The sequence below is a fragment of the Pogona vitticeps genome, chromosome 2 (assembly GCF_051106095.1).
Source record: "Pogona vitticeps strain Pit_001003342236 chromosome 2, PviZW2.1, whole genome shotgun sequence".
Classification (NCBI taxonomy): domain Eukaryota; kingdom Metazoa; phylum Chordata; class Lepidosauria; order Squamata; family Agamidae; genus Pogona; species Pogona vitticeps.
Window position 1 is genome coordinate 198583698 of NC_135784.1, and position 23830 is coordinate 198607527.

The window sequence follows — 23830 nt, forward strand, 5'->3', positions numbered from 1 at the left end:
TCTGCAGCTCATAAATGTTGACTAGGATATCAGGTGTCAAAAGGTATCTTGGAAAGAACACAACAAAACAAAGTAAGCTAATTTGTAAACTACAGGGGGGTGGGTAGATTAGGGATGTGAAGTTCATGCTGTGACCATCAGACATCTTTCAGCTCCTAAGGAATTCTTTCTTTATTATGATAGGCTACCGATAACGAGTAGTTTGAGTTTAGGAATGTCAGAAGGGATCACGGGCAAGTGTTGCCGTCTTCATAAAGGATATTTTCTTTATAAACCTTTTGGGAGAGAGTGTGCTGCAACTGAACGTATATGGGCCGGTGGAAATCATGTCCAAATATATAGAATGATGTAAGGAACCACAACAAAGAATGTCAGCTCAACGTGCACATCTCATATTTTTTATGTCTCTCAGTTTCTTACCAGTACTGACTCATCACATGCGTGTTGCCAGCTGAATGCATAGATCTGGTTGGATACAAATATCCTGACTGTACTGAAAACTATGTCATGGCTTATCCATAGTGCAGTTTTCTACCTGTCTCCTTGGAAGTTGATCTCACTGGGTTTCATGGTATTTCATGTGCATAGAACTGCGGTCTCACTCACTGGCCTGCTGATGTTATTAATGATGCCTTAAGTCAAACAAGACTCACTGGAAAGGACAATAATGCTAGGAAAAGGGGAAAGCAGTAGGAAAAAAGAAGATCCTTTATGGGGTCAATAAAGATATCCGTGACCTTCAGTTCTGAAGACCTGAGCAGGGCTGTAAGTGACATGACTTTTTGGAACACATTAATTTACAGGGTCATCACATGTTGGAAATGAGTTGATGAAACATAATAAGTCAAACGTATTAGCAGCACATCTATATGAACCGGGCCACCATAGAAATGAGGAAACAAAAAAGAAAGGAACTTGTGATGTTAATATGAACTGTAAATTTTTTAGTGTAACTAGACAGATATGATGAGTCATTCAGCACTGCTCTAAAATTGGTTTAACTTGCAAAAGCATTAATAGTGTGTATACAGCGAACGTGTGCAACATGTATGTGTCTGTGTGTACATATGCAGAAATGTGTGTATGTGGGAGGGAGGTAACCCTAGTTTCTCCACAGCAGAGTCAACAGAACATAAGATCTGACAGCTGCTTTCAAGTTAGTCCTGGAAGTAGGACCAGCTTTGTTAAGAATAGCCACCACGTGGTGAATAGCCGTAGGTCAACTATGCATGGAATAGTTGGGACCTGCACTGGTTTAATGATTGCTCACATCAGTGGACTCACAGATCTTAAGGTGGTGTGTATGTTTGCATTTCAACTCTTTATTAGGAAACAGAGTGATTTTTTTAAAAAAATTAAGATGTATTCTTAATTATATGGTCAAATATTTCTTAAGTGACTATAAACAAGTGATCTGATTATAAATATGTCTAGAAAACTGCCTATTGCAAAAATAAGGAGCAGAAACTTACTGTGACTCCTGTCATTGAAAAAGCCCACAACGCCCCACAAATGGAGTTCTTCCCAGATCACCCCCCTCCTCAAAAGACAATGAGATCAAGAAACACAATGGGGATTTGAAGCTAGCTCTGGATCTTTCATCCTCACCACCAGGAGGATGGGGAGAGAAATGACCTACATGAATGCCTAGCCTCAGAGACAAAGGGCCTATTGAGCAGCTGAAGGCCTCCCTTCTACCACCACAGCCTCAAGTGGTGAGGTAAGCATTAGGCTGTGCTTCCAACTGAGTTCCTCCTGGAGTCCAGATAAGATGACGACAGGGCCCTATTCCAGTTATTCACCTGAACACCTTGTCCACGGGCATTTCCCATGTACTCCACAGTCATCTGCTGTTACCTCCAGCCGGTGTCAGAAGTCAAGAGAGTTTGTTGTTACACCTGATGGAGCATCCCTCCCCCTCTCCCCATATCTAACCAAACATCTACCATGAAAGCTCTTCTCTGTGTTCCAGCCACTGGGAGACACGGGAAGGGGGGGATTCTTTCCTGCTGTGGCATTCTGGAATTCCCTACACTAGAGGCCCGACAGCTGTCAACTCTGGCCTCATTGAGAGACTGCCTTAAAACATGTCTCTTTCTCCCAGCTTTGGCGTTCCGTGACCATGTTTTGAGTCTGACCTTCTGAGTTTAGGATTCATATGCATCACATTCTCTTGTGGAAAGGTGTCATTTTTCATTTGCTTTGTAACTGTTCAGTGTTTCATCACTTTGTATCTCACTTACCTTGAAAGTCCTATTAGGGACACTATAAGTTAGTTCCAACTTGACAGCACAAAACTGGCTATGCCACATCCGAAGACGCTTAGACAAAGGGGGGTGATGTAAATATTTTAACAGAAGCTCACTGAAATCACTATAACCATGATTTCTATACAATGCTCAGCATAGAACTGAAGGGAGTTTTGCAAGCTGTTGTATGGAACTAAGCCCAGGCATTGCACATAAAGCATTCTGAGGACTGGTGCTTTTATATCTCATTACCACATTCATGCTGGCCCCTTGTGGTTGTATAATATTTGTTCTCTGTGTGCCAGCTGTACTGATTGCTCCAGCCATTGCTGAATTCCAAAGAACTACTGATGATGATTTCCAGCATCAGTTCATTCCTTCACCATTGATAGTGCTCTGGAAACCTAAGATTTGCTGACCTCAGAGAGAACCCAAAGCATTTTTGGACGCTTAAGTTGGCACCATATTTACAAAATAGAAATTTATATTTAAGTCTCAGAAACAGACCGAGTGTGCTGGGAGAAGCAGTGACAACTCAGCAAGGAACTTGAGAGAAAATCAGTTCTTCCAATTAGCAATCATCATGCATGTATTTTATAGGATCACATGGGATTATTAGGATGTTCTCTCCATGGTACAACAATCTGGAAGGCCATAATGTCACATCATCTTACCCTTAATAATCTTCACCTGGCTCATTTTGCCAAACCAAATTCATAATCAACTGATGGTTTGCGAAGACTTTTGAGTTGAGTGCCTTTAATTCACTGCCAAAAGCACAGATATTTAAATTGTAATTCATTATTGGCAGACATTGACATGGAATATTTGATGTCCTGTCATGTTGTCATTATCCGCAAGAAACAGAAATATTTTTATGCCGTATCAATGAAATGCTGTACTTCAAATTTGATTTATTCTAGATGGTTGCAATCCATGCAGTCATCATGAACACTCCCCCCTCCCCGCCAATCTGCCTCCCACTTCACCATCTCAGCTTTTCGAGATCAGCCTGATTTTGAGAGAGGATGACATGATATCAGGACCTCTTTATGGAACCATAATGCCAGAGAGTTCCAGAAAAATATCTACTTCTGCTTCATTGACTATGCAAAAACCTTTGACTGTGTGGACCACAGCAAACTATGGCAAGTTCTTAAAGAAATGGGAGTGCCTGACCACCTTATATACCTCCTGAGAAACCTATACGTGGGATAGGAAGCAACAGTTAGAACTGGATATGGAACAACTGATTGGTTCAAAATTGGGAAAGGAGTATGACAAGGCTGTATATTGTCCCCCAGCTTATTTAACTTATATGCAGAATACATCATGCGAAAGGCTGGAATGGAAGAATCCCAAGCCGGAATTAAGATTGCCGGAAGAAATATCAACAACCTCAGATATGCAGATGATACCACTCTGATGGCAGAAAGTGAGGAGGAATTAAAGAACCTTGTAATGAGGGTGAAAGAGGAGAGTGCAAAAAATGGTCTGAAGCTCAACATCAAAAAAACTAAGATCATGGCCACTGGTCCCATCACCTCCTGGCAAATAGAAGGGGAAGAGATGGAGGTAGTGACAGATTTTACTTTCTTGGGCTCCATGATCGCTGCAGATGGAGACAGCAGCCACAAAATTAAAAGATGCCTGCTTTTGGGGAGGAAAGCAATGACAAACCCCGACAGCATCTTTAAAAGCAGAGACATAACCTTTCCAACAAAAGTCTGAATAGTCAAAGTTATGGTTTTTCCTGTAGTGATGTATGGAAGTGAGAGCTGGACCATAAAGAAAGCTGACCACTGAAGAATTGATGTTTTTGAATTGTGGTGCTGGAGGAGACTCTTGAGAGTCCCCTGGACTGCAAGGAGAACAAACCTATCCATTCTAAAGGAAATCAAGCCTGAGTGCTCACTGGAAGGACAGATCCTGAAGCTGAGGTTCCAATACTTTGGCCATCTCATGAGAAGAAAAGATTCCCTGGAAAAGACCCTGATGTTAGGAAAGTGTGAAGGCAAGAGGAGAAGGGGACGACAGAGGATGAGATGGTTGGACAGTGTCATCGAAGCAACCAACATGAATGTGACCCAACTCCGGGAGGCAGTGGAAAATAGGAGGGCCTGGCGTGCTCTGGTCCATGGGGTCACAAAGAGTCAGACATGACTAAACGACTAAACAACAAAACCATGCCAGGACCAAAAGGGAGCTCACAGTCAACCATGAGATTATAGCTAGAAGACAGAGCTGAAGACTCCTGAGAATAGGGCACTGAGGCGAAAGAAAAGGAAAAAGACGTAAATAATGGCTTTTGAGCAAGGCAGCAGCAAAATGCAAGGCTCTTTGTATTTCTATTAGGATGATTCATTGAGAAGTCCCAGAATGCCTGCTAATAACAGGAGTCAGTGTCGCACGCCCTTATTCGTTTTGGAGAATGATGACAAAACAGGACCAGTCAAAAGGAACTGGCAAAATCTACGTCTCAAAATTAGCACACACGTTCACTGGGAAATTGATTTCTAAAAGGATATGAGCAAAATGTGTTTTAAATGTCATTGTTATCAGAAGCGTTATTTTTGGGCTGTGCTTTAAAATTCAAGTGACTGAAACAGATAAAAAATTGATATTTATTTTGACTCGAGTTAATGTTACTTTGATTTTCCTTGACTAGATATGGCTCACAGCTACATTTCTTACTCCCAATATTGGCCATGTGTGCGGATGTTACAAAAGCAGCTTCAAAATACTATAGGCCAAGAAATGTATCATATAAATAAACAAACAAAATATTGGGTAATTGTTTATATATGAAAGAGTGGACTTCTGTTTTGCATAATTCCAAAACATGAAGATGCTAGAGCATTTTGGCTGCAGTGATATGCACGCTTACTTTGGAGCAAATCCAACTGAAAACAGTGGAATGTACAGTACTTTTAAATAGACATGTGGGGAATTGCACTGTTCTCCTTGGGCCCTGCCTTCTTTAGAAGCCTGGACAAAATTCTCTCTCTGATCCTTGGAAGAGGAAATCAATAGTTGAATATCACTGATGAGATTTTCGGCGGGTGATTGATTGCAGTTCGTGCCTGTGATGAAACAGTAAAGCCAAGTAGAATGGAAAAAAAATATTTCATTAAGTGACATAAAATTTCAGGCTTTATGACAATGCATATAAGAGATCTGGAAGTACAGCTACTCTTTTCTATCATCACAAACTTGGAAGGCTCCTAAATTGGGCCTCTGAAACTGCAAAATGAGATTGAGTTTATGAAGTAGCAAATCTAGCAGCTAATGCTGCTCGAAATGAGGAGATTAGAATAAGGCACCTGCTTGCGTGGAAGTTGAGATCGATACAAAATATGTGGCGGTGCATCTCAAATGGGCTACTGCATAGGGAAGCTCATAATAAACCCATGATTGTGAAGCAACTGAATTATAACCAAATTAAAGAGGTACTTTTCCTGGGATGTGGAGAGGTAAAGGTAAAGGTTCCCCTTGACATTTAGTCTAGTCATGTCCGACTCTAGAGTGTGGTGCTCATCTCCATCTCCAGGCCATAGAGCCAGTGTTTGTCCGTAGACAGTTTCCATAGTCACGTGGCCAGCACGATTAGACATAGAATGCCATTACCTTCCCCCCAAGGTGGTACTTATTTATCTACTTGCATTTTTGCATGCTTTCGAATGGCTAGGTTGGCGGGAGCTGGGACAAGCAACGGGAGCTCACTCAGTTGTGTGGATTCGATCTTACGACTGCAGGTCTTCTGACTTTGCAGCACAGAGGCTTCTGCAGTTTAACCCGCAGCACCACCGGGGATGTGGATAATCAAGTCACAAATAAATAAATAGCAAACCTTAATATCAATCTTCACTGATAAAACAAAATAACATTTTATTGAATCCTGGCTGGTCCTCAGTGGTGCTTTTGTAGCATGTGTGTGGTGTATGTGTAAGAGAGGGAATCAGAGAGACAATCTTGATCCTGTGCAAAATGACCACCCATGTTGTCCACAATGTTAATCCAGTGAAACTAAAACACACCTCTCCAAACTTCAAAATATGCAGACTTTACACTGTGGCAGCAGTTTCTTGGAGATGAAATGCATGATCAGAACCATCATGTGATATATCAATTCCTGGGCTGTCTAACTCAGAATGTACTTCCATGTCTGAATGCTCCTCTATTGTCCGAGGCAAAGAACAAGATGGTGCTTCCTCCCTATCCATGTACAATAGCTGACTGTGACAATCCAAACTGTCTTCAAGGCTGGCCATCGGATGACATCTTCCACCATACATGAAGGCAGCAAGCTAGTTTAAGTGGATCATAGTGAATGGCTTTGTGATCTTCATCCTCTCTCCTTCCACCATTTTGATACCCCCACCCAGCATTTACCACCAGAAATGACTGCCTCAGTACACATAGATATGGCATGAAATATATTGAGGAAAATGTTGCCTTGTTGTCCAAGAAGGATTTCCTCCCAATGTAAATAGCAGCTTTAGCAGAAGGGCTTTCACAAAGACCACAGTAGAATATGAAAATCTCCCTCTTTACCTTCTGTGATCTTCAGAGCTATTAGCCCCATCCTATCTGTACTTGTTAAAAACATGGGCATTAAGTATAAGAATGTATTTAAGGTCATGCCTAATTTGGTCCACAGCAGAGATTGGATAAGTACTCAAAAAAAAACATACATCTCTTTCTCAGTGATTTTCTGAGTCTTACCATGTCAAGACTCTGTTGAGACTCTTCCCTCACATCAACAAGATTTCCCAGCTCCCCATGATAATGAGGCCCATGTTTCCCACTGTATCAGCCTTTGCACTTGGCCATCTGTCTGTCTGTCTGTCTGGTGGGCTGAGCCTGTATCTATAAATACACATATGCAGGACTGCAACATAGATCAGTCCAGTGCTGGGGATGCCAAGTGAATGGAAATGTCTGGAAGAAACATATCCTACAAACTGTCTTCTTGAATTAATGGTCAGAGGAGATAACGGGCAAGGAATACTTATGCCAGTTGACACGAGGAACTCTATGGATCAGACAAACAAGAACAGATCCAAGACAACTCATTCTAGTGAATTCCTAGGGTCCAGCTGAACTTCTTAGACCTCTCCTGGGCCTGATCCTCTTCCTAGGCTCTGTTCTTGTCCTCAGGTAAAGGAGTTGCTCTCTGGTCTCCAGTCAGTTTTCTTGCATTACTTTTATGTCAACACCATTCACCTTGTTGCCCTCTGTTGGCTAGCACAGTGGTTCTTAACCTTGGGTTACCTAGGTGTTTTTGGACTGCCACTCCCAGAAGCCTTCACCACCAGCTGTGTTGGCTGGGGTTTCTGGGAGCTGCAGTTCAAAAACACCTGAGTAACCCAAGGTTAAGAACCACTGGGCTAGCAGATACTAAGGAGTGTGAGACTGTTGCTATCAAGAGTTCTGGTCCCCTGGAGGAAATCTGGATGGGGCTTACAGCCTGTGAAAACTCCTACTTGGAGATCTCTGGGTCAAGAAGAAATTACCTTTTAAGCTCAAGCTTATTTTTACTACAGGATCCCATCAAAGAGCACAGTCCAAAAGTTTCTCCCATGTAGTGTCTGAAGGTTCTTGTGACACTGGCTCTCCTAACCCAGGGCAATGCCTCTCTCACAACCAAGTGAAAACTAACAGAGTTTGTTCTGTTCATTGGCCACAGTGGGATCACCACAGCAATATTTTGGGGGCTTCTATAGGACCAAGCTACCTTTGATGGAGACGCACATCACAGAAGTCAGCTTTGTGCCACATCTTTTTTATAAAGTGAGGGTGGTGGTCCAATTTAGCGAGGAGTGTCAACTCCATCTGCCTCTCCTCCAAACAGTTTCCTCCCCCAGAGACTTTCCACCAGCCCCAACACAGGACTAAGAAATACAGTGGGATGGTTTCCTGCTCTCCACCAACCCCATTTCATTTTTCCATCCCCTCCTCACTCCTTAGATTTTTGGTAGAGATCTCCAGTTGAAGGCCTTCACTGAATACTTGTTTTGTTCCTTATGGAAAGCCATTCCCCACCTCCCAGCCACAGTCTAATCCACAGAGATAGGATAGATAGGCTCTTTGTAGATAGGCTCTGTGGGTTGGATGAGGATGCTGCTAATGGGGAAAGGTCAGTTAAAAAAAATAATATTGCAATAAATTGCACCTAATAAACATTCCTGACAGGAACAGGCTGGGGGGGGGGGGAATCATGTTAATAACTTGATACATACCGTCCTCTAGTGGCTACTTGTAAAAAAACTCATTGTAACTTTTCTAGTAAATTGACGAGAATTTTCATGGAACCTGGAACAAAGACCACAGCCCAAGAGGATCTCCCAGGACACACTGGATGAAGGTTCTTTTCTTGCCAGGTTGATGTTGTATTTATTCAGTCTATAATAGTCTGTTGCTGCATCACTAAAAATGGAACAAAGTCTCACAATGATCTCGACTTTTACTTCTGAAAACAGCTGCAATGTAAATAAATTCAACTCCCTCCTCTTCTTTTCTTTAACTGTACCCTAGGATCTTAGGATCTGCCCAGTTCACATACGTTTTGTTAACTCAGAAGTTGCTAACTCTGCCTGCCTCTTCCTCCTACATTTTCCATCCTTCCTGATCCTTCCTATGATAGAGCCTCGTAGCGCAGTGGTTAAACTGCTGTACTGCAGCTAAAACTGTGCTCACAACCTGGGGTTCAAATCCCAGGTAGCCGGCTCAAGGTTGACTCAGCCTTCCATCCTTCCGAGGTCGGTAAAATGAGTACCCAGCTTGCTGGGGGGGGGGGGCAATGTGTAGCCTGTATAATTAAAACTGTAAACTGCCCAGAGAGTGCTTGAAGCGCTATGGGGCGGTATATAAGTCCAAAAAATAAATAAAATAAAATAAAATAAATATGTCTTACCCACTAGATTGCATTTATCCTCGTTCCAACTCCAGTCTGCAATTGATTCACCTATGTGTCCCTATGGATTTGCTTCAGCCCTGCTTCCACCAGGGTTTCTACTTCAGCTCTCCCTATATGTCACCGCTCTCCGTCTCTTCTGCCTCCTGAGTTCCTTTTTATCCTTCTCCTCCTCCTTCCCAACTCAACCCATACCCCACATTTCCTCCTCTCCTCCTCCTCCCTCTCCAAAACCTCCTCCACTCCTCCACTTTGCCCACCCCTCCCTCATACATCTTCTCCTTCCTCTTCCCACCCTTGTCTACCCCATGCTTCACTTTCTAGGATTTTCTTTTCCTTTTAATTCTTTTTTTTTTTTGCCCTCTTCTTCCTCCTGCTGCCATTCTCTTCCTCCTCTCCTCTTCCTCCTCCTGCCATGCTCTTCCTGCTGCTTTTTTCTTCTCTCTACTTTGTTCTCTTCCTCTTCTTCTCTTTATTCCACTGATCCCCTTCTCTTTTTTTTCCTTCCTCGTTTTCCTCCCAAACCTCCCCTTCCTTTTGTGTTCCTCCGTCTCTGCTTTTCAATCTTGCCTCCACCTTCTGTCCCAACATTTCTGTTCTTTCCTGGTCTAACATTCATCTGAATCTCTAGGCTCTCCTCCTGTTCTTCACTTCCTCTTGTTTTCCTCCTGTTTTCTTCCTCCCTGCCTAGGTTCTCCTAATTATTTTAATCCATCACTCAAGCATTTCTTGGTGCAAAATGTTTTTGTGTTTCTCTCCGCTTCCAACAAAGCTTTGGATCTCAAAAAGGATAGGCAGTGCCTTTTTAGAGGCTTGAATATGGCATTATGAAGACACCAATTTTTAGGGGACATGTATTAATGTGAATTGGATGCATTTGTTTCTTGTCAGACTGGTTTGCCTGCTTATTTATTTTTCTAGAAGAAGCATATTGGAAGATGCTTATGTGGAATGTATATTCATCTCTTGTAAAGTCCAGCTGGCTGGATAGCTCAGTGGTTTCAGTTTCCAGCTGTGGAACAAGAGGTTGGGAGTCCGATTCCTCATTGTGCCTCCTGAGATCAGAGCCAGCCCGTGTAGTCATGGGCAAGCTACACAACTACAGGGCGCCCCCAGAAGAAGGGAAGGGTAAACCACTTCTGAGTATTCTCTGCCTTGAAAACCCTGGAAAGGGTTGTTGTAAGTCCACACAAACATACACAGTACTTAGAAAAAGCTTCCTTTTACATTTCCACGTATCCTTTTTAAGTATGACAAATAATGTGTGCATGCACTGGCCAGACAAAGAAGACCTAATTCCACCACTACCCTTCCCTACGAAATGGAGACATCTTTTTAGAGTCACAAACGGTTGCAGAATATGAAACTGGAATTTTGAAGATCTAGATTCTAGTCCTGACTGAGCCATGAAACTCTGCAGGTGACCCTGGGTCACTGATGATTCAGGCTATCTCAGTCAACCAACCTCTGCCTGACTTCTTACCAGAGGCAGAGAGGCCCTGTACATGTACGGGTGGGTATGTGAATGTTTGCCTCCCTCCCTGCTCATGTGCATGTGTGAATGCCCATTTTGGCTCCCAGCTCCATAAACCATTGGTTGCTGTGCCTTCTGCCCCACCAACCACAGTGGCCACAAGGTGCCAGTGCTTTGGGCCAATCATGCTCTCAGCCTGACCTATCTTATAAAGTGGAGCAGGAAGCCATGGGCATTGCCCATCACTTTAAAAACAGCTACTGGCCATCTTGTAGTCTAAAAAGGAAAGGGGGCTGAGGAGGCAAAAGGAAGAAAATTAAATAATCCTTCAGCAGGTTTGTTGGAATGGCTTTGGTTTCCACTTCATCTCTCTCTGCTTTAGCCTGCTAAAAAGTCTATTGAGGAGTTTTTAAAAGGATCAGTCCATAAAACAACAGAGACTCGTGGCACCTTAAAAACTAACACGTTTTCTTTGGCAGAAGTGTTCAGATTGTCTTTCTTCAGATGCCAAAGTGGGCTACGGGCCATGAAAGCTTCTTCCAAGGAAAACATGTTTGTCCTTAAGGTGCCATGAGTCTCTTTGTTGCTTCCGCTGCAACAGATGAACAAGGCTTAACACGCCCACACACACATCCCGCTCCTGGAAAATCACCAACACAAGATACCCAAAAAGATGTATAAACATTTCCCACTAGATGGCAGTCGATCTCTAGACAAGTGGATCTCAGTTGTGGCCATTTACTGTATACCCACTTCTCTGTGTGTCCTTATTTGCCCTGGGGTCGAGGGAGGGCAATATGCTTTTCTTGAACTACACCTTCATCCATAGCAAGTCTGTGTAGTAAGAAGAGCATAAATAGAATTCCAAATAAACAACAGCAAATGCCAGAACTGAAATAACAAGATATGCTGATTTTGTTTTTGTTGTTGTTGTTGTTGTTCTTCTTCTTCTTCTTCATCATCATCATCATCATCAAAGAAATAATTACCCAGAACTAGAGATGGATATGAAATGAACTACGAAGCAAAAAAAAAAAATAAATCCTGGTTAAAGAGCACTTTCTAGGGAAAACCAACTTGGGGGGGGGGGCGCTATAACTCATATGTCCCAAATCCAATCTTTACCAAACATGGAGAGGATGGGGATAAGAGGCAGCTGAAGAATTGCGGCAAGTCTCGCATCTCTAACTGATACAGTGGCCATTCTACCACTCCTGGAAGTCCCAACTTACGTGGACCATGAAACGGTTCATTTCGTTGGTAAGCTCCTGAACGTTCATGGTTCATGCTTTGTGCTTCATGAATAGCAACAAACCAGGAACCATCACAAACTGCCATTTTCCTTGCTCATGCCCATCTCTACCTAGAACTAATAAAGGCAGCTGCAACTTTAAGAAGTCACTACATTTTCTATACAAAGTGTGGGGCAGGAAAAAATCATGTAAATTTCTATAATAATTGTTTGAACTCCATGATTCTGGGGGTTGCCTGTTTTCCCCTTGACTGAGAGATAGTGCAGTGTAGTGGTTGCATTGCTAGACTGGAATTCTAGCAGTTCCCACTGAGCTGTGAAATTCACTGGGGGACCTTGTACCAGACAATTCCTCTTAGCTTGATCTATCTTGTAGGGTTGTTGTTGTGAGCATAAGCTGCGGAGGACGAGACCCACATGTTATGCTGCCTTGAGCTCACTGGATAAAAGGCAAGCTATAGGTACAACTAATGAATAAGACGAATAATAAACATTTGCTCACACAAGCAAGGGTGACAGTGTCTGGGACTAAGGAGGGGGGGGGGGGAGATCCCAGCTTTTTCCTGGGAATGAGTCTTCCCAGGGCCTTCCAGATAAATGATCTCAGAAAAAGTATTGCTGAGTCCTCTTCTGGGTGTTTTATTTATTTTATTATTTATTTATTTATTTATTTAATTTATATGCCGCCCACACTACCCAAAGGTCTCTGGGCGGCTTACAGCATTTAAAATACAATAAAGATATGTACAATTAAAATACAATTAAAATATATATAAAATTGCCATCAGACCCACAGTTAATATTATTTCAGTTAAAAGCCTTCTGGAACAGGAAGGTTTTGACCTGGCGCCGAAATGTCATCAGTGTCGGCGCCAGACGAATCTCAGTCGGGAGGGCATTCCATAGTCTGAGTTATACCAAATGTGTTTACATTGCCACATATGTCCAACTTCCCTAAATGTTGAGAAGTTCCAGGGCTTTGAGGCCTTATGCAGGTCTACTTTCATTTGGGACACGGTGCGCAACATGAAGCCCCAGAACTGCATGCAGGCCTAATGCTGTTTTTGCATCCCCTAACTCCCCCCATTTCGTTCCAAAAACATGAGCTCCTGCTTGTGAAAGCCCCCAGATGTGGCAACTCGCCTATTCAGCAGGTTGTAGGGCATGGCCCCTGCACTATTTAACTCCAAAGCACATCCATTTTTCAAAACCAGATGTGGCCATCTAGCCATGTCCAATTTTAGATATATATATATTTTTACACAGCATTTTTGAGAGTTTGTCTGGCCCCTGGATGGTACCACAGCACAAAATTAGCTGCAGTTGGCCACCCAACTGTGGAAGAAGGCCACAAGAAGCTTAAAGCATTTCATAATATTTCCATTTATTTACAAAACTACAAATGTTAAGATCTAAGACAAGACACTGCTTAATACACTAATGGAGCAGTTCAATGTCTACGGATCCCACACCATATCTTGTGAGAGAGGCACCCCTTATCAGGTTTAGCTCTGTGGCCATTGAGCAGAGCAAGGCAACTGTCTCAAAGCAGCAGACCTTGGAAGTCAGCAGGAGCAGCTTCCTGGTCACTCCCCGGAATGTCCTAGAGGTTTCTCCTCTGTTAAGAGGCTGGGTTGCACATGCCACGAAACCTACTCATGGCTCCCAAAACTGGTCTCCTGCCTCAGGAATGATAAAGAACACTGTCTCATTGCCAGTCATGAAATAAGAGTCAACTGCCAGTCCCAGCTGGCTTCTACATGGGAAACGTGGAGACAGGACACCACTTATCTATGGATGGCGCAATGTGACACAAAACAATGCAACACAACAAAATAAAATAACACTGTTCCGAAAATCATGGCTAGATGTTTGTGCTAGTTTAAAAATGAGGGCTGTCAAATGAAGCCAGGAGTATTAGTTTTAAATTCCACCTCTGGCAATGTTGACTGAACTGTCAACAAACTTGCTAGATAGAAGACTGCCAGCCACTCAACATTCCCTCACCATCACCCTTCCTTCACACTGAAATAACAGTTCCTGTTCTTTGGCTGAGGATTGGTCTAACAAAGGTCTCACCTACCCTGCTGCCCAGGTATATTTAAGTTCACAGAGCCTCCAGCTCAGGCCAGCCTTCTCTCTCTCTCTCAGCCTGTCTCTCTCCCATAACTTAACTGCTGTCTCTGTCTTTTCCTTTCACAAAGACATAATGCCATTCATATTTGGAAGGGAAGATATGGCCCATCCCTCCTTTGCTGATCAAGACATTCCTGAATGGTCCTGAATCCGGAAGCAACCTTGTAAAAATCTGCTGTCGGTGAGACAGGTCACAGGAATATCTCAAGGCTATTCCCATTCCTTTGTAATGTGGCTAAGTGTCGTGTAAAGCAGTGGTTCTTAACCTTTTTGAAAGAAACGCCCCCTTGAGCCATTGAGGAAGTTATCATCGCCCCCCTCCCCACGGTGATATCTTGTTTGTTTGTTTGTTTGTTTATTTGTTTGTTTGTTTGTTTAAGACACTTAAATCCAGTGACCCCTGAGAACAAAATTCAATTCCAAGAAAATGAAATGCCCCAAAAAAGTAACATTTAATGATTTAGTTGCAAGCGAATTTAAAGACTCAAAAATAAATATTAAAAGGGCATAAAAACAAACCGCAATGCAGGAACTAAAAATTTCAAGACGAAAACTCTGAAACTAAATTAAGATTGGAGGAAAATATATATTCATGCACACTGTAAAAAGGCTGCAGCCATCTTAACAGGTTTGGCTTGCTCCAGCGCCCCCCTACCGCCCCCTTCTGCTCCAGCGCCCCCTTGCCGCCCCTTTTCGTTCTACCGCCCCCCTGAAAAATAAAATCGCCCCCTGGGGGGCATTATCGCCCACGTTAAGAACCACTGGTGTAAAGGCAGATCTGCAGTGACAAACCTGTTCACAGGCACCAGATGGAAAATTCATAACAGATTTTTAACCTCAGTCTCACTTTCTACTCTTGTCATATTTAAGCTGCCTTGAATCTCATTGATTAGCAAAATGGCACAGAATAAATTTTGCAAAACAAACAAACAAACACGGTTCCCTCTGCTTTGTCAGGGTAGGGAGAAAAACCTTTTGAAAAGTTACCTTCTTGAAGTACAGCACCCAGAATCCCCAGGTAGCATGGCTAGAATAGTTGTAGAATATAGAATATAATTCTTCCACAATTATGGAACAAGGGCCTTCTGAGTAAAGCAACCTAGTTATACCCTTATCCCATTCTAGGCTCTTTGCATCTATTTTTGTTTATACCTCTTTTTTACCTTACTGAGTCTTATTTTTGGAAGAAAGGTAGAATAGAAGTCAAACAAACAAAATTAAACCTCAGACCTATTGGCCCCATTTCCCTAGCTGTTACAGCTGGCAAGAAGCAAAGAGATCTACTTTGGAGGGTTCGCTATTTGAACTAGATCAGAGAGCAGTTACACCATTGAAATAAATTGAGTGAGAGGCCAGGGGATTTGAATTCAGTCACATGGTAGTCATGTGGCTCTGGGGTCTGTGTGTGCATCCTGTTAGGAAAACTGTTAATCCATTTTTAAACTGTGTTGCACATTTGTTGAGGGGGTTACACCGGCTTTTAGAATCACGGATTTGAAGCTTTGTCGTGCATCCACCCAACCTCAAGCTGGCTCCCACTCACAGCCACTGCTCCTATGCTGTTACACATATATTAAATTTTCTTGCAATTTAATATAGATCTAGAAGAGAATCACAGAGAGGGAAAAAAATTTAAACATAGCTTTCCCTGAAGCCCTGCACCTAGGAAGACAGACAAACACAGATATATATATATATATACAAGAGGTGAAGAAGGAGAGGAAGACAGAGAGCCCAGGGGTGAAACTGACAAGGCTTGCCAAGGGAAGAGAGAAGGAGCTGGGGCTGAAACTGACCAGATATTTTGATTAAATAAGCACTCCTAAACTTGTGAAGGAGGGAGACACACACAAACACAAGGAGAGGGAGCACAGAAGTCACACTTGTGAATGGCAACCCCCACGGACACAATTTTCCACCAACAGAGGTGTCTACGCATGCAAAACGATTCAAAATAAATGAATTTGACATCCGAGTTAAAATAAATTACCCTCTGGTGTAAAAATAAAATACCGATCAAAATAAAATGATTCCCTGTCAAAATAATCCATGCTTCCATGAATGTCATACAGCCACCATTAAAAAAAAACATGCTAAACTCGATTCAAGTACAGGGTCTTTTCCCCTAGTGTAACCACACTCTCTGACTATATTGTGCTGCTTGATCAAAATGTCTCTAATTCCTCCCAAAGAAACCGCCCAGAGGAATGATTTCTCCCTTACTTCCTGGGGAAGCACCTTCCATTATAAGTGAAGGCAAGAAACGGACCTAGAAGATGGGACATGTGGCCTGGAACACACAGCTGTCCTCCAGCAGAGAAAGATGGCCAAAGGGGGTTGGGGTGAAAGCTGCCACACACCAGCTAGCATCTGGCACTTCAGGTAAGTGCCTTACTCTCTCTAAATATGTCACAAAGGCCTCAATGACATCACAAAAGCCCCCCCTTTTTTTTGTTGGACAGCAGGTGCCATTACACCAATCCCTGCTCATTTTCTTTGCATGTTTAGCAATCAGCTGAAGAAAATATCAAAGTGATTCATGAAGTGGGTGGGCATTGGTGGAATCACAACATATATGCTTTGCTCTTCCCCGTGTGGGGAAACAGTTGACTGGGCTCTAGCTGACCAGGAGAGCAGAGAAAGGGAGAAGAAGCCAACATAGTAAGGGTTGGCTGGGGATAATGGAAGATGTAGTCCAAATCATCTGGGGCAGTGGTTCTCAATCTCTTGTAAGTTAATGTTCACCTGTGACTGGGAATCTGGGTTTCATAATACTACTCAGAAGAACATGGTGTTTACAGGTATACATTAGTCTATATATCATTTACAGCCAGGGATGCTGGCAAGTCTTTGGGTCCAAGTCCCAAGTCTGAGTCTTTGCTACCAAGTCCCAAGTCCGAGTCCCTATTAAAAACAAGCTTTGTTTCTCAGAAAAAAGGGGAGGAGGTAGGTGTGTTCCAAGTCTCAAGCCCAAGTCATTGGGGGAAAAAAACTAAGACAAATCCTACTTGAGTCACTGGTATGACTTAAGTCTGACTTCACAGCAAGTCCCATAACTCAAGTCTCCACCTCTGTTTATGGCACATTTCAAGGAAATAAATATTGTGATAAAATAGCAAGGAGCAAACAGAAACCAACCAATGTAGGAATTCCATAAATACACCTGGAAAGTGTAATAACATGGGTGAGCACACATTTTACTTCTAGATGAAAAACTCTTTGAGATACTACCGGACAAGGTTGCCATCTTTTTTTTCCTGGAGTTTGTTTTATTTGGACGATGAAGAAGATGGAGAAGGTGGTGAGAAATCAGGGAAAGGTTATAGTCTAAAGGGATATTTGAAGGCATAGAAAATTCTGTCTGAGGAAAGGTGAGTGCAGGATAAAACCCTTCCTCACCTTGAAGAACTTAGCAACTACCAGGTTACCAGCACTGGGATCTAAAATGCCATTATGCTCAGTAATCTGCCAGGTTCTTCTCACACCTCTTCGGTCCTTGCCTAGCTCCACCCGAAGTTTGGAAATAATCACTTATATTAGAACAGTGGTACCCAGCCTTGGGTAACCCATGTGTTGTTGGACTGCAATTCCCAGAAACCCCAGACAGCACAGCTGGTGGTAAAGGCTTCTGGGCATTGCAATCCAAGAACTTCTGGGCTGCCCAAGGTTGGGAGCCATTGCCTTAGAAAATAATGTTATGTCACCAATAACAAGCACTGAACATCGTAATTTTTTTTTTGAGTGTGTGTACTGAAGCCCTCTTTCCCTCCCCCTCCATAGCTCCCCATATGCTGCTGTCTCATGCACTGTTTCTCTCCATGGGGCAGATCACTGTCACGAGAGCAAAAGAGAAACAGAGAACAGAGGGACAGGGAGACGTGTGTGTGTGAAATAAGCAGAAGCAAAGGCAGCCAACTTGCAATAGAATTGCAAACTCCCATAGCTGGTGCTGGATTTGGCATAGTTAAATTCATAGTACAGTATATATTCCATCAACTACACAATGTACATCGCTGGTAATCCTAGTATTTTCTCAGGGGTGTGCGTTGCTCTTTGTCCAGCCAATGGGAGTTCATGTTTTGTTTTGTTTTGTTTTTTTAAGTATTTCTAATCACATCACTTATTTTCACTGTGATAGCCCATATTGGTCCAAAGTGGCAATGGCAGGTGTGTCCTGGGATGATATTGATGGCGAATCATCCTTTTTGTTTGGTTGTTGTCACTGCTTTTTTTTTTAATCCAGTGTCATTGTTGGTGTTTTAACAACTTGTGAAACTGCAGTTCTTGTCTCATATAGAACTAAACTGGAAAAGCATGCTTTTTTAAAAAAAATGGCTTGAAGGAGAGGCAAGAGGCACTCACTAGAGGGAGGTATTTCTGCTGTAGTGTCATCCTGTGCCATGTTGAAGGGTGTATGCCAGCACAGTTCGAACACCCCCATCAAGGGAGCATCTCTCGTCTCTTTTCTGAACAATTTTGATTATGCTTTTCCCATTTTGCACTGTGTCAGAGAAATTCTGCAGTTTCACAAGTATAAATCACAGACTATATCACCAGTCCAAAAAAAAGGTTTTTTTCAGAAAAAAAATGAGGCAAGAAAGATGGCAGTATTAGTTACAGAGGTGGATGGGTGATCTGTGATCCTAGAGAAAATTGTAGCAGTTTGAGGTGCAGTGTGAATTCTTGCCCTGAAAATTGCCTAGGACAATTAAATACGTATTCCCTATGAACAGCATCCGCTACTTAACTGCTATAGAAACTTGGAACTGACCTGAATCAACCAAGCAGAGCTTCCCTGTCTGGTCCTTTGGTTGTGTTTGATAATCTCAGTGAAAATAACCTTTAAAAAGAAAAAACGCCAAAAAAACTGCCTCCCTGGAGCCTTGTTGTGAGAAAGAAATGTACTTTACCTCAAGAATGTACACACTTGCAAGGCCTTAAAGGCCCTTCCAAAAACTCCATAAAAACCTCTCCTTTTTCTAGGGGGACACTTTGTTATTTCCAGATTAGAATCAAGGGCTTGTAGGGCAAATGTGGGCAGAAGATACATCTGGATCTACCAGTAGACCTTTTCTGATTTGCAGCAGACTGGCAAAGATTTCTGGTTCACAATTTTTTAGAATCAACGAAATAACTCTCCAACTATCCCTCTTTCCACAATCATTACTACCAAAAATATGCAGAGCTTGGCAGAATCAGGCTGTTGGTGTGTTTTTTTAAAATACAAAGCCTATGAGCTCAATTCACTGCTGGTATTCAAAACAAATTCCTAGGCTCAGACTTCTTAAATCCTAATTAGCCTTTTAAAAAAAACAGGCTCCAGTGGTAGAGTTGGAAATCTATTTAAAACAAAAATCGATCCCAGAAGTCTGAAATGTGGTCACTTCTACTCTTGGGCTATCGGGCACAACGAAGGGCTATGCTATGCCACTTTGTTCTTTAAAAATAAGCATCTTATAGAGACTCTATTCTGCTGTAGAAGTTCGCTAGTTAAAGCTCAAATTACAGGAGTGTCCCTGACTTTAGAATCCCCCCCCCTTACCTATAGTTTTAGAGGACTCCAAGGAGCCACAATTTGACCTTTAATTCCAGGTGTCCTTCCAAGATCGCTTCATCAGGTTTCTTTGTGTCTCAGTGTCTGAATGAAGTGGTCTCCACCACTCCATCGCTTTGTTTATTTCAGCCATCTGTTCTGATCCACCTGGCCCTTTTATCTTCAGTGATAGTCCGCTTGGCTACTATTGTTAGAAAACAACAGGATGCGCATGTTGCACAGTTTTGAATTTCTGGTTGAATGTATTTAGCTGTGCAGCAGAAACATCAGGATTAGAGATGGGGTATTTGTACACGAATAAGAATATTCCCCCACAGGTGCAGATAATGAGGGTCCAGCCCCCTGGGGCCAGACTGACCACTCATGATTCTGCCGCTGCCATGAGCTCCACAGAGCCTTCCTATCGCTCCATTGCTCACAATAAATTAGCCAGTCCTGGCAGAAGGTAGGATGACGAGCCTCTCTGCCATGTCGCAGAGTGGGTAATCCATCACGAGCAATGGAGCGATACAAAGGCTCCGTGGAGCTCGCGGCAGTGGTGGAATTGTAAGTGGTTGGTCTGGCCGCAGGGGGCTTGACCCTCGTTATCTGTACCTGTGGGGGGATATTTGTATACAAATTCAAATACCCCCATCTCTAGTCAGGATATTCAGAGGAAAACAGCCTCAAGCCTCCCCAGATTAATCCACCTCTTTTTCTCATCAACTGACACTTACAGTCTCAATAACTCACTCTGAGACATTAGTAGGAGAAAGAATGAAACATTTACTTACAGTGAACAGATGCCAGCAAGCTAACATGTCTTCAACAGAATCCCACACAAAGAGAGGGAAAGAGACAAAGCAGAGAGAGGGGGGCTCTCTTTGAATTCAGAGGCAAGAAACAATTGATTAGTTCTGGACTGATTGACAATCTCCCCAGCCCAGAAAGGTCTCTCCCAGCCATACCTCCTAGAGGCAGTATGCAAGGTTGCAAAAACTCCTACAGTGCATGTGCCTGATTTAGCTAAAACCAGAAGGCATCAAGGCTGATGTGGATGTCTTTCTGGACATCTGTTATCTCTGATCTCCAAACACTCCCGCTGGAGCTAACTGTAGACTGAGTCATGGTCATCCCACAAAAGTCTGGTTCTGCTTTTCAGCCTTCTGGCCTTTTTGATCCTGCAGCCAGAGGCAATATCATTGCAATGATAAGTCAGCAACTCTGCTCCTTCCTGTTCATGTTTTTAGACACAAGGCTTCCAGGCTGGTTTTCATCTTTATGATTTTAACAGTCCTCCAACCCCTTTGAAAATGCAGTGCTTTAGCTGGATGCGGGGGGGGGGGGGGGAGAAACACTGTTTAGCCAACAGCCCTGGCCAAGTGCATCATCCCCATTGCATTAAAAGCACTAGGCTGAAAATGCTAATCCCAACCCAGCAGTAATTGATGTGGGAATCTGCGAGCTATTATGTTGGGCACAATGCAACCTGGAAGCTGCTTCTATAAACAATCCCTTGCCACTGAGCGGGGATTAAGCAAAGACACTCAGCGAATGAATGAGCTGAGCTGAGCAGTGCAAAAGGGGCCAAAATTATCATCTTGCAAGACAATCACAAGGACTGGTGTGTATCTAAGAGACAACCTGAGAGCAGACAGTATATATTGTAATTTTGCATACAGGAGGACTCTAAGAAAGCCAAAATAAAAATAGATCAGATTACTTACAACTCACGTGTTAAGCACAGGATGGCCTGATTTAAAATGTTATCCTCGTTTACTTTGTCATGTACTGTCAAAGAGAACTATTATAATAATCAGTGCAAAGAAATATAAGAGAACAACAATGGGGGGGGGGGATGACACATTTGAAATATGCTGCTGGAGGAGAGCTTTGTAGATACAATGGACCACCAGAAAGACAAATAGGGGGAATTCTAGTTCAAATGAATTCTAAAGACACTTGGAAGCAAAAATGACTAGACTGAGATTATTTTAGTTTGGGCACATCGTAAGAAAACAAGACCTGTTTGAAGTCAATGATGTTGGAAAATGTTGAAGGCAAGAGGATAAAAGGAAGACTGATCGTGGATTGTCCCAATAAAAGAAACCACAGCCTTGAGTTTGCAAAAGCTGAGAAAGTTGATGACAAGGCCTTTTGGAGGTCACTAATTCAGAAAGTTGCCCTAGTTGGAAGCAACTTGATGGCACATAACAACAACAGCTTGGTCACCCGCAATTTTCTAGAGCAAACATGGCACTCTTTATTCATTAACTCCGTAAAAATCCAAATCCAAATGATTATCATCCCCAAGGATCCCATTCCTTTGCCGCCATTCTCTGTAATGATCCCCTTGTCCCCAGCTTGCCAGGATTGATTTCCCTCCATTTTTAAACCACTACTATTTCTATTATAGTGAAATACTTTTTTATGAAAACAGACCATTGCTTTTGTCTCAGCAATCAGTGCAATGGAGTGATCAAGTGATACTGAAGACTGTACAGTATATAATAATTAAGGCGAGGATTTCTATGACCTAAACATATCAGAAATATGCAAGCATTCATGACCTTAAAATTGTTTAAATATGACCAATTAAACCAAAAATGTGACTTTATAATTTTTCTGAAAGTAGCAGACAGTTTTTAAAAAAATCTCTGCTTATATACACAAAAAATTTAAAAGGTTTATTCTTCACTTCCAGTTCAGAAGTGCTAGGATTGAAGGAATCAAATGAATATTTTGAGAGTTAAATGGTCATATGTGGACCAGTTTTTTTTTCAACAACAGAATTTCATTGGATTATCACATGCACCTTGAGGTTATCACTCAGAATTCCTTCTGTTGTCCACCAGTATGTTCTTGTATCTGATGAAACTCAGTTTGACATAACAAGACGTTATTGGAACAAATTCAAAAAAAGCCAACTCATCTGGGGAAAATTCTGGTTTAAAGTCATCAAATTTTGCTTCATGTCGAATTAGAATGTTCCTTAATTTACAAAGTGTTGAATAACACAGATTAGATTGTTGCACTCATTGCAGTTTAATCACTAATTTTTTCAGTAACTTTCCCCTTTGCTCACTTTAGATCACCCTCAGTTTGTTTCACAATTTTCAGTACATCACAAAGTTCCTTTCCTACAGTTTAAAGGTGGATGATTGCTCTTGATAATCTACTGAAGTTAGATTTTTTATATGCCAACTTTCTAGCCAAGGTTTCAGAAAAAGAATCATGCACAATTTTGATGGAGGAACATTCACAGCAGTCAAATTCTTTAACTATCTGCTGCAAGGAATTATAATTTATGGAATAATATATAGTCCCCCCAAAACATCAAAACAAATTGGAAAGGGAAGCCAAAGTAGGAGAAATTTCTCTGAACATTTGTACTTGAAGTGGAACTTTAACATTCAGTTTTTCTCATTTTAAATTATCTACATCAGGATAGTTGCTACAAACCTCTTTGTCCACTCTGTGCAAACCAAGGCATGTGATATGATCATTTTTGGATAAAGAAGTTTAAGTCCCTTGGCTGCCTTAGTCATGTATGGAGTGGTGTCAATTACAAAGAAGAGGATGTTTTCTCTTTTCTACACCATCTGGTCAGAGTAGTTTCACAGAATCATCAAAGAACATAGAAGTGGTGCCTTGACTTACGAACGTCCCGACTTACGACCATTTTGAGTTACGACCAGCTCCGGCCACAAAATTTTGCTTCAACTTGCAACCGGAGCTTTGAGTTAAGAACGGGAAAAAAGGTGGGGAAGGTGGGGAAAGCGGGAAATTTGAACTGCTTTCAGTTAACTATTGATCAGCGAAAAGGCTGCTTCTCTGTAGCTCTTTTGCCCCAGCGTTTAGGGAGGATGGGTTCGGAGAGAGACTTCGGACTGCCTGGTACTGCCTGGTACAGTACTGTACTGTATTTTTGGGGGGCATTTTTGTTTGTTTTAATTTTTGTTTTTTGGATTTTTGCTTTTTGACTTTCTTTTTTAAAACAGAGAGACTGCCTATTCTGGGTAAGTACTGTATTACAGAGTTTTTGCAGCGTGGGTTTGGGCTGGAGGGGGGAGTTATATTTCTGTGCTCTGATGGGTCTTGCAGGGTGTAGTTGTAGCATTTTTAGCCCCTGCTAGAAAGTTTTTTTAAAATTCTGTGGCTCCTAGGGTTTCTGTACTGTGACCTCTCTTTTATTTTAAAAGTTCTTTTTAAAAAAAGTATTGGTTTAAAATATGTTTTAAACTTCCTTGCCAACAGCAACAGCTTTTCT

The 23830-nt window shown here is 42.2% G+C and overlaps 1 long non-coding RNA gene across 1 annotated transcript; it reads right to left on the minus strand.

The window, feature by feature from the left end:
• Positions 1-1597: 1597 nt before the first annotated feature.
• LOC140704183 (uncharacterized) lies at positions 1598-19637 on the minus strand. Its single transcript, XR_012083311.2, has 2 exons — positions 19570-19637; positions 1598-5332 (listed from the first exon to the last, which is right to left on the minus strand). It is a non-coding gene; the product is annotated as an uncharacterized LOC140704183 (long non-coding RNA).
• Between the last annotated feature and the right edge of the window lie 4193 nt (positions 19638-23830).